General features: G+C 38.1%; 1 pseudogene; it reads left to right on the top strand.

Moving 5' to 3' along the window:
* The first annotated feature begins 2,664 nt into the window (after positions 1 to 2,664).
* LOC123948753 lies at positions 2,665 to 3,545 on the top strand (annotated as a pseudogene).
* Positions 3,546 to 12,569: the final 9,024 nt, after the last annotated feature.

The following is a 12,569-nucleotide window of genomic DNA, read 5'->3' as shown; positions in this document are numbered from 1 at the left end:
CTTTATCTTGCCTCATTTTAAGATGTCTTCCCATTCCTCTCTCCTTTTTTACTCAGGAACCAGGAATGAACATACAAAAAATTACATATATAAAAAATATTATATATAAAACATTATATATAATGTGTATTATAACATATAAATTTCATTTTTATTATTTATTTTTATTATATTTATGTTTCTTTATATATTTTGTATCTTTATATTCTACTTAAATATTTGATACATTTGAACATTATGTTTATATAAAATCCATAGTATATACAAATGTTTAATAAATATATTTGTAAATTACAAGTTTATTAACATGAATATAAAACTTAACATATTTTATTGATTTAATTTATTAATTATATAATTTTATATAAATTATATATAATTATACATAAATTTTATATTAAATTTGTATTGTTTATATATGCATAAAATTTATGTAATACATTTGTATTATTCACATGTACATACAAATTACATATTACATTTACATTTAATATATTTGTACTATGTATATGTATAGTATTTGTATTATCTATGTTAATATTTAGTATATATTTATATACAAATATATTAGCATTTACATATTTATAATACATATTTGTATTTATAATGTATGTATAATATACTTATATATAATATATCTTTGTATTATATATAAATATATATATTTATATGTGTCTATAATATATTTGTATCTATAATAATATATATTTTTATTTATTTATAAATATACATTATAAATATATAAACAATACAAATATACATTTGTGTTATGATACAACATAACAAATATATATATTACATATATAGTATTACAAAAGAATATGAATACATATTACTATAAATATATAAATACTTATAAAACTAATATATATTTACATATAATATATATGCTATACTATATGGAATTTTATCCTTACATTGTCAGGCATTTCTAAACATATCTAGGATGTATTGCCTTCTATAGTTCCTTTAGATTTTGCCTTTGTCTACTCATGTCACCTTGACAAGATATATTCTTTTTATCCCAATGAATTCTAAGGAATCTACAACTTGCTCACCTAAACTCATTTATTTGGGCATCATAGGGAATTACTTTTCACAAAAATTCCAATTTTAATATATATCTCTTTATTGCCTTGGTCATAGTCAATGAATATATATATAGTACAGAAGGTCATGCAACGATCTACTACTCTCAATGAACTAGTAAAGTATTTTAGATATTACTGCATTAGGGACTTCCTAGTTATACCCATACATAAATCCTACTGACTGGGAACCACTATTTTTTCCTATAATTTTACAACAGTAATCCTTCTAGTTTCTCTTCAAGGAAAAATACATAAAATCCCATTCAGTATTCCCTATTCAATGATATGACTATGACAAAATCGTAAGGAAAACAGAATGAAACTTTGGGATGACTTTAAGCTTGTAGAATAGTTAATGAAAAAGTAAAAATGAGTACATAAAGTTATCTTAAGGTTTACTGAACAAATTTCTAAAGAAAGAGAACAGGCAAATTTTAAAAATTTCAGAAGTTTGGTGTGAGTGTGAAATGGGACAATGCAATCAAAAGTAGCAAAGTATTTTCTTGGTCAAATAACACCAGTAAAATGAATGAAAGTACCAGGTTTAGGTTGAGCTCCATTATGGACAGAAGAGTAGCTCACAACTAATCCTGCCTTTTTGCATCTGAAACACATTAATATCAAAATATTTAAGCTACACTCATTTTCCAATAGATCTGTTTTTATATGTTACCATCTTATCCTAAGTTGTGGTATTTCTTTATTCCATTGACTTCATATTTATCTTCCCAACTTTCTGTCTCCTCTAAGATCCATGAGCACTTACATCATCATCTACCCTATTTTGCTTACACAGCCACTCTGAAAGCTAACTGTCCAGCATTATCCCAATGAGTCAGATATGCTCTGCTTCTACTGATAAAATACAGCTCCTTCACATCACTTCCAAGAACTGGATAATGGGTCTGCACACAGTCAACTCAAATAGCATTTGCTGAAAGAACAAAATCTCCTCACTCCCTGATCTGAGAGTCAATTTCTAAGATTTGTAGGGAGGTATTTTAGTCCCTAAATCAGAGAAAATGAGAAGACTGGAAAAGGCTGCTGCTTTCCAGAGATTCTAAACTTTGAACACAATGGACAGGGCTATGGGACTGAGGATCTATTCCACAACTTCAAGTGCTACAAAGGGATTTCACCTAATCTGAAATGTGTCTGGAGTTTGGAGAGGGATATAGACAAAAAAGTTAATGTTGTCATCTGTAGCAGCTTCTGAGGACATTTCAGAACCTAACAACATCAATGCTATTAGAATCATAAATTTCATTTCTACAACTTCCTCATGCACAAATACCCACATTGGCTTTGGGAAAAGATATTGAAGAATTCTATCTAACACAGCCTTAACTTGATTCCCAAAGATTCAAAGTCATAAGGCCACATTTCTATCCATGTTTTTCATGTTATAGAAGAATTTATAAGAATTCCCTTGTTCTTTTTCATTCATGATTTTTCTCTGAATAAGTCTCAGAATTAATGATGAGAAAAGGATTTATCGATCTGGTGGGATCTACAAACATGTCATATCTGAACCCACAAACAGTGATCTTCATTGGGATCCCTGGACTGGAACATGTGCAGTTTTGGATCGGATTTCCCTTCCTTGGAGTGTGCCTGCTGGCTCTGCTGGGGAACATCTTCTTATTAATCATTATCCCTACAGACCACCGTCTTCACCAACCCATGTACATCTTCCTAGCAGTTTTGGCAGCCACTGACCTAGGTCTCTGTGTAGCCATTGCTCCTAAGATGTTGGCCATCTTCTGGTTTGGCTCCTATTCCATGGCTTTCAATGCTTGCCTCACTCAGCTCTTCTTCATCCATGCCTTGCAGGGCATGGAATCTGGTATCCTATTGGCCATGGCCTTTGACCGATACATTGCCATCTGTAATCCTTTGAGGCACACATCCATCCTTACACCTCTCTTTCTATTTCGAATGGTATTGATGGTGGCCACCCGGGCAACAGTGCTTGTTGGAATTTTACCCATTCTACTTAAACGCTTGCAACTTTTCCAGTCAGTGGTTATTGTTCATTCCTACTGTGAACACATGGCGGTCGTCAAGCTGGCTGCAGAAGATGTTCATATTAATAGATCATATGGGCTCTTTGTGGCCTTTGCAATTCTAGGTTTTGATATGATCTTTGTCTTTGTCTCCTACATTCTGATTTTTCAGGCTGTTTTTCGTCTTCCCCAGAAGGAGGCAAGACTCAAAGCATTCAATACATGTACTGCCCATATTGCTGTCTTCCTGGAGTTTTATATCCTTGCCTTTTTTTCCTTCTTCAGCCACCGTTTTGGACATGTATCACCCTATGTTCATATCCTCTTGTCTACCATCTATCTGCTTGTGCCTCCCGCCCTTAACCCCATTATCTATGGTGTGAAGACCAAAGAGATCCACATGCGTGTTGCTCAGATTTGTATTCTGAAACCTGGCACTGAACAGTGATCCAAAAATATTATGACACAGGAAAAAATATGTATTTATCCATTTAAGATGGAAAGTCCTTGTACTATATCTATGTTAGTGAAAATTTATCTGATAAAGATCTCTTTTTAAAGGATTTATATTCCTCAAACAAAACAATTCTGAATGTGAGATAAACTTGTGTGAAAAAAAAAGTATGTATTTGTAAGTTCCTATCATCTCCCCGTCTCTCTCTCCCTTTCTTCTTTCATTTTCTCTTATTGCCTTCCTTCCATCATTCTTCCTTGTTTTTTCATCCTTCCTTTTTTCACACATCTATTGTATCTTTCTGCAATACCAAGAGGCAGTTTAACCTCTGATGTGTAACAGTGACAAAGAAATATCCCATGATTTCAAAAGCTCACAGCATAGTGATGATATAAAAATATTGAGCAAATATAATTTAATATTATTCAAGCCATGGTAAGAGAATAGAAAAGATTTATTTTCACCTGTGAGAAGCAACTAATTTAGATTTTAGAAGAAAACAGAGAAGACTTTATGCAAGAAGTCATGACAAATGTGAAGTCTGAATAATGCGTTTTACTTCAGATGGTGAAATGTTATTAACCAAGATTTCAAGTTTTTAAAGCACTATCATTATAATTCATGTAGATATGGAGATGTATATGCAGGTTTGTGTAACTCTAACTTGCTTGAGCGCTTGATTCGGGAAAAAGACTTATCTGTGCTTTCATCAGTGATCAAAACACATAAATATTTATGAAGTAGGGAATAATGTATTAATATAACATTATTTGATACATGGTTTTATTTAATTGCACAAGTATAGACTACCTTTTGTTGGGTAAATGAAAAATTCAACTTTTCAGAATTGCCACTGACTAGCTAGCATTGCTTGTGATAGCCTTAGAAAGTGTTCATCTTCTGCATTATGTGGCAACTCATTATGAACTTACTTTTTTTTCCCTAAAAGTCCATTAGGAGAGATTCTGGGAAGTTTTGAGACATAATCCACCAATTTGAGCAAGCTTTTTGATTAGGGACATGACAGCTTCTTTTCTCCCATCTTTCTTATCCTTACTGCTCAGAAGGTCTTACAAACTAGTGAAGAAAATCCAAAAACTTTAAGTTTAGCCAATCTCCTTTAGTTCCCTTTTCATATCAGACCTTCTTGTCCAGTGTCTCTGTGGCTTGAGAGCACATATCCCACCATCACGATCACCACACGGACACCAATAATTTTAACTCAGCTTATTTCTCTGTTTGCCACAGTGGTTTATCTCCCTCCTCTTGATAAGTTAATGACTTATACTACTACTTACAGTAGGAAGAGAAGATTAAAGTTTATCCTCTGATGGTCTCAATCTATAAACAGGTGAATATGACATAGGAGTGTCTATCAAGTGTTCCCCCAGAAGCATACTGAAGCAATAATTTTAAGGTATGTGGTGTATTTGGGAATTGATTCAAGAATAAATTTTGTAAGGGACTGAGCAAGTAAGACAATGAAGTGAAGAAAGTCAATAATGTGTGTATGAGGGAGCAGATTACTGCTATAAATTACCAGAGCTTTTTCCTGTTGGATGTGTTGGAAAAAGGTAAAGATCACACTTGAAACTGTCCCACTGAGGGTCTCAAAACAGCATATTTATCTAGCAATCTCCATCTCTTATTAGATGGTAATTCTCCATCTCTTATTAGAAGGTAATCACCTTCCCAACACTTCTCGCATGTACCAGTCACAGTCAGAGAATGCTCCCCAGGTCAGAGGAAGGGCTCAAACAAGGAGTCATAGGAATCCATTAGAATGAACAGACTATCTACAGGCAATTTATGGAGCAGGATGAGGGCATATGGACAGTCTTTTTAAGTGTAGCTAAAAAAAAATATTTTATTGGGTAAGCACGCAAAAAATAAATAAACCACAGGACATATTCTAGTTCCTTCATGATTTCACAGAGGAAGACAGGATAAGTGACACTGCTGGATGCTTCATGGACTGTCCTCCAGACAGATGAGTCACCATGAAATAGACTTGTAGAAGAATTAACACATTGGTGTAAGGCACCAGGCAGTCTGATATTTATGGCAAGAGTTCTAAATCAAAGTATCAACTATTTAGAAGAGCAACTGGAAACACCAGCTTTCCAATACATGGAGAATTTCTCCACTATCTGATCTAATGGGATATTGAATTTGGTTAATATGGCCTTTTCTACCAGGAGGGACGGGGCATCCTTAGTTTCCCAGGAAGACAACATAGTGCTCATTCAATCAATTTTATTTTTATATTTATTTATTTAGGATAATCTCACCTGTCCTCACCAGATATACTGAGGCATACTGGATTAAATTCTTACCCTAAAGTAATTTATATAATATGATTCTACATGTTTTGTGGGACTAGAATTCCATTTGGAGCCTTTTAAAAGAAAGATATACAAAAGATAGGCCCAAAGAGTGGTATTTCCAAATAAGATAAAGCAAATGTCTTCAGATAAAAGTATGGAATATAGTAATGAAGGAAACTCTAAATCCTCATGCCTGATGAGTAGATATAGTAATGAAAGAAACTCTAAATCCTCATATCTGATCGAGTTCCAAAACAGGTACGAGAGCTATTCATCTACTTACCACACTTATTAATTCATTCATTTTGTTTTAACTCAGTATATATCATTCACATAGTATGAAAGGCAGTCCCTGTTTTCAAGAAATTCTGTCAAGGAAAACGGTATTACACAAAGATTAAGAGCATAGATATTGTGATCAGACAGATCTAGGCTTGACTTTTCTTTTTTTGTTTGGTTTTTTTTTCACTGAACATTTTTATTTATTTTATTTTTCTTTGAATTCTACATTTATGTCCTTTGCATAATTTTTTTAATGGTATCTTTTTTTTTCTTATTTTTTATAAACATATAATGTATTTTTATCCCCAGGGGTACAGGTCTGTGAATCACCAGGTTTACACACTTCACAGCACTCACAATAGCACATACCCTCCCCAATGTCCATAACCCCCTCCCCCTCTCCCAACCCCCCTTCCCCTCAGCAACCCTCAGTTTGTTTTGTGAGATTAAGAGTCACTTATGGCTTGTCTCCCTCCCAATCCCATCTTGTTTCATTTATTCTTCTCCTACCTCCCTAACCCCCCATGTTGCATCTCCACCTCCTCATATCAGGGAGATCATATGATAGTTGTCTTTCTCTGACTGACTTATTTCACTAAGCATGATACCCTCTAGTTCCATCCACGTCGTCACAAATGGCAAGATTTCATTTCTTTTGATGTCTGCATAGTATTCCATTGTGTATATATACCACTTCTTCTTTATCCATTCATCTGTTGATGGACATCTAGGTTCCTTCCATAGTTTGGCTATTGTAGACATTGCTGCTATAAACATTCGGGTGCACGTGCTCCTTTGGATCACTACATTTGTATCTTTAGGGTAAATACCCAGTAGTGCAATTGCTGGGTCATAGGGCAGTTCTAATTCCAACATTTTGAGGAACCTCCATGCTGTTTTCCAGAGTGTTTACACCAGCTTGCATTCCCACCAACAGTGTAGGAGGGTTCCCCTTTCTCCGCATCCTCGCCAGCATCTCTCATTTCCTGACTTATTAATTTTAGCCGTTCTGACTGGTGTGAGGTGATATCTCGTTGTGGTTTTGATTTGTATTTCCCTGATGCCGAGTGACATGGAGCACTTTTTCATGTGTCTGTTGGCCATCTGGATGTCTTCTTTGCAGAAATGTCTGTTCATGTCCTCTGCCCTTTTCTTGATTGGATTGTTTGTTCTTTGGGTGTTGAGTTTGCTAAGTTCCTTATAGATTTTGGACACTAACCCTTTATCTGATATGTCGTTTGCAAATATCTTCTCCATTCTGTCAGTTGTCTTTTGGTTTTGTTAACTGTTTCCTTTGCTGTGCAAAAGCTTTTGATCTCGATGAAATCCCAATAGTTCATTTTTGCCCTTGCTTCCCTTGCGTTTGCTGATGTTCCTAGGAAGATGTTGCTATGGCTGAGGTCGAAGAGGTTGCTGCCTGCGTTCTCCTCAAGGATTTTGATGGATTCCTTTCTCACATTGAGGTCCTTCATCCATTTTGAGTCTATTTTCGTGTGTGGTATAAGGAAGTGGCTTGACTTTTGATTCAACTGTCTATTAGCTATTTATATGTGTTATAAAAAAAACAACTAAAATATTTAAATTGAGTGTAGTTTTCCTCATCTTTATAATTGGGATAATGACAATTGCCTGAAAGAACTATTGCATGAACATTATAATTTAAAATGTGTTTTAAGCATAGCATACAAAGATAGGGTGCTTAAAAGATAGTCATTATCATTATTGAAATTGTTAACAATAATAATGACAGACATTAAAAATCCAGTATAAAATACAATGGAGTAATTGCTTGGATAGCTACCTGAAATAAGAAAAATTAGAGGGAGTAGGGAAACACTGGATGTGTATTTTTTGTTGCTTTTATTGCTAAATGTTAATATTTTCAGGAAAATCTTACTATATTAAGATTTATATTCTCTTTCTAGTCCTCTTGACATATAGCTTCTTGTTCTGAGTTAAAATAAGAATGTCAATTTTTTAAGAATACCTATTTTTAAAAGAAATGCAAATTTATTTATTTTTTTATTTACTTGCTTATTTATTTTCTAAGGGAACAATTAACAAAACTAAAAGGTAGCCCATGAAGTGGGAGAAAGATATTTGCAAACAACATGTCTGATAAAAGGTAGTGTCCAAAAGTCTATAAAGAACTGTCGTGCCCGCACGACAAACAGCAAGGGGAAAAGAAAGGGGAAAAAGAGGAAGAGTCCCGGGGGAAAGGGAATGCGAAGAACACGCGAGGGACACCAGGCCAATTGACACAAGTGACAAAGTTCTTTATTAAGCACATACTCTTATAATCTGTTTCATAAGTGATTACCACAGCATTTTTGCGCAAAGATGAGACATGTCTCATGTACAGGATGTGTCAGTCATAATTATAGAAAATGCAGCTGCAGGGTAGACCACAAGGTCCGCTTTTGGAATGACAGCAGAACATGGGAGAATAATCTTAAGGCAAGCAACAGGGCCTTAACGAGCCCAGGGGATTAGCCATGAGTGCCCTCCGACCGAGGACCAGGGAGCCTTTGCTACCACCTGCTCAACTCGCTCTAGGAGAGCCGCTCACAACATCTCCCCCTTTTTGTTTTAATTGCCAAAAATGTAGGTGGGCATTAACACGTTGCAAGAAATGTTTCCATACATTGTAGAAACAACACCATATAGCAAATAAAATTCCTAGCAAGATTATTAGTCCCAGAAGATACCAAAAGGTATGTTGCAGCATGTTACCTGGGTTAAAACCCTGCATAGTATGCAATATAGAACGAGCAAGGTCAGAGGGGTTAGCAATGTCAAGGTGGGCATGCCCAATGGCAGATATACTCTTTTGGAGTTCGAGAAGGTCAAGGCTAACATTTGCATCATGCCATATGCCTTTAAGATGATTTTGGATTTTGGGCCAAGAATAATTCGTCGCTGGTAACGGTGTGACACAAATATGTTGAAATGCACCATGACATATTAAAGACATTTGTGTTTTTAATATTGACAGTTGTGAACCTAAGAACTCCACTGCTTCCTCTAGACCATCCAAGCGGGCTAAGATTTTTTGGTCTATATTTTGTTGTATATGTAGAGCGGCTGAAACATTTTTGGACAGCTGATTAACATGGGTAGCAGTATGGATGGTATTACTGAGGGCCACAGTAGAAACTGTGGCTGAGGCAATCAGAGATATCAGAGCAGTAACACCAGCTATAGCAAGCCCAATAAATCTCTTAGGTCTATGCAAATGGTTTTCTAATTCAACAGCGAATTGATAGCCATAATTAGCATACCAGGGGCCTTCGATTTCAACAGGGAGAAGAACAAAAGGTGGCTGCATTACCAGGAACACATGTACAGGAGATCGAGGCCAGCGCATGGCATCTATAGGAATACGATTGGTTAGTCTGCACCTAGGACAATGGATATCATACATGGTTGTATCATTAACCCTCACGGATGCAACAACCCCTACCCCCACGACTAGCAGAAATGGATGCGGGACACAAGCACGAAGTGTTAGTTGGCCCGATACAAGATCTTGGTTTCGCACGGGCCCCATGGCAGCGACAAGTTTCCAAAGTTCAGGATGAAACATACCCTGGGGGGTGGACAGCATAGACCCAGGGAGCTGACCAAAATTTACTTCTCGAGGTCCAGTCGGATGCAAAGGAACATGGGGGATGCTCATTTCTTCTTTCTTCCTTTTGGACCAGTCTGTAAGAGGAAAGTCGATGCCAGTGGGAGCAAGGAGCAATGGTTCCTCCTGGACACACTCAGTCCACAAACTGTCGGATCTCTTCCAGGCATAGGTAGTTGCACAAGGGGGATGTCCCAGGGGACGCATTCCGAATTTCTGAGTGGTCACTGGGGTTGTGGGCACAACTTCGAGAATACTCCAGGGCGTAGCAGGTCCCTTCGGCGTGCAGGGGACATACCCAGGAGTGCCAGGATCCCTAAATAAAGCTCGAGGATATTTAGCAGTAGATACATATCCGTAAGTGGGGTTATCATCGGTAAAGAACGGGAAACAAATGGGGGGGGTGGCTCGAGCTTGCCAATCAAAAGGGTGAGCCACTGTTTCTCCGACATTATAATCATTAAGGCCTCCAAATCCCCAAGTGAAATTAATTCACGCCAAAATTCGAGATGTGGGATCATTCCAGGTAACAGGTTGAACAAGAGGGGGATCAGGGAGATAAGCCCAATAAGGGGCAGCTTCTGTGTTTGCGGTAATCAACGCTATAAAAGCCAGAAAGAGCATAGAAGGGGTGCATGGTTGATTCTGTTCCTTTAAAAGGAATACTGCCTTTGTTGACATGGCCTTAATTTGGCCCCAAGATAACATGGACTGGGGGGGAGACCGTATAAGGCACGTTGCAAGGGAGTGACACCTATGGCAGAAAAGGTCAGAGCTTGTTTGTCCTGAGCAGAACGAATAACTGGACATACCTTTCGGGGAGCAGGCAAGGGTGGCCTACTAGGAGGGGGCAATTTGAAACGTTGTTTCTTCCATTGGGCATTATGTTCGGGATCTGATGTGGGAGGTGTCCTTTTAGGAGGGGAAAGGGTTAATCCTTCCAAGGGAATATTATCAAAGTCGTCCTCTCCCTTATCCAAAAAGGAACGTAAGGGCTGAGGAGACGAGGAAAGTTTAAAAACGTCATTATTATTATCATCATCTAGATACACATCATCATCCCCAAACTCATCCCCTCCTGATAGAACATTTGGAGGAGGGGGAGGAAAATCATCTGTAGGATGCCCTAAATGGGACCCTGATCGAGAAGAGTCAGAAGATATTGACATAGGGGACCCTCGATATAAGGGGGGAGTCGGTTCTATATAATCAGGCTCTTCAGATAAATATTCACCTGCTTGGGTAGGAGCTAAGCTACCGGGAGACGAGCCGGGTTTCGGAGAAACCAGAACTATACTATGAGCAGGGTCCAACAGATCGCAGATAATGGACCAGGTAGTCATAGTTCGAGGGGGCACCGCGTCGGCACCTCGGGCAAAGATCTGATTTTTAATTTCTTGCCCGACACGGCGCCAATGTTCAAGATCTACACTCCCCTCCTTAGGGAACCAGGGACAGAAATCATGTATCACCTTAAAAAGTCCCTCAAGTTCCTTTTTAGAAATTTTTGACCCCCTTTCTCTGAGGAGAGTCTGCAAAGTTTGCATGAAATAAGTGGACTCCGCTGATTGCGAAAGTCCCATTTTACTCGCGGCGTCCCGGACCAACCGGGTTCCCTTACCTGAATCGAAAGCAACACCTCGTTCCCGAGAGGCCCCACGTTGGGCGCCACTTGTCATGCCTGCACGACAAACAGCAAGGGGAAAAGAAAGGGGAAAAAGAGGGAGAGTCCCGGGGGAAAGGGAATGCGAAGAACACACGAGGGACACCAGGCCGATTGACACAAGTGACAAAGTTCTTTATTAAGCACATACTCTTATAATCTGTTTCATAAGTGATTACCATAGCATATTTCTGTTTCATAAGTGATTGCCACAGCATTTTTGCGCAAAGACGAGACATGTCTCATGTACAGGATGTGTCAGTCATAATTATAGAAAATGCAGCTGCAGGGTAGACCACAAGGTCCGCTTTCGGAATGACAGCAGAACATGGGAGAATAATCTTAAGGCAAACAACAGGGCCTTAACGAGCCCAGGGGATTAGCCATGAGTGCCCTCCGACCGAGGACCAGGGAGCCTTTGCTACCACCTGCTCAACTCCTCTAGGAGAGCCGCTCACAACAAAGAACTCACCAAACCCAACACCCAAACAATAAATAATCCAGTTAAGAAATGGGCAAAAGTGGGATGCCTGGGTGGCTCAGTTGGTTAAGCGGCTGCCTTTGGCTCAGGTCATGATCCTAGTGTCCTGGGATCGAGTCCCATATCAGGCTCCTTGCTTGGCAGGGAGCCTGCTTCTCCCTCTGCCTCTGCCTACCTCTCTGCCTACTTGTGATCTTTCTCTCTCTGTCTCTCTCTCTCGGACAAATAAATAAATAAAATCTTAAAAAAAAAAAAAAAATGGGCAGAAGACTGAATAGATAGTTTTCCAAAGAAGACATCCAGGTGGCTAACAGACACATGTAAAGATGCTTAACATCACTCATCATTAGCAAAATACAAATCAAAACCATGATGAGAGACAACTTACACAGATCAGAATGGCTAAAATTAGCAACACAAGAAACAGCATGTGTTGGCGAGGGTGCAGAGAAAGGGGAACCCTTTTGCACTGTTGGTGGGAATACAGACTGCAGTAACCACTCTGGAGAACAGATTGGAGGTCCTGCAAAAAAGTTGAAAATAGAATTACTCTACAATCCAGCAATTTTCCCACTAGTTATTTGCCCAAAGGATATAAAAATACAGAGTCAAAGGGGTACATGCACCCTGATGTTTA

The sequence above is a fragment of the Meles meles genome, chromosome 8 (assembly GCF_922984935.1).
Source record: "Meles meles chromosome 8, mMelMel3.1 paternal haplotype, whole genome shotgun sequence".
Classification (NCBI taxonomy): domain Eukaryota; kingdom Metazoa; phylum Chordata; class Mammalia; order Carnivora; family Mustelidae; genus Meles; species Meles meles.
The sequence above is the reverse complement of the archived record's forward strand: the minus strand, read 5'-3'. Positions and strand labels throughout refer to the sequence as shown.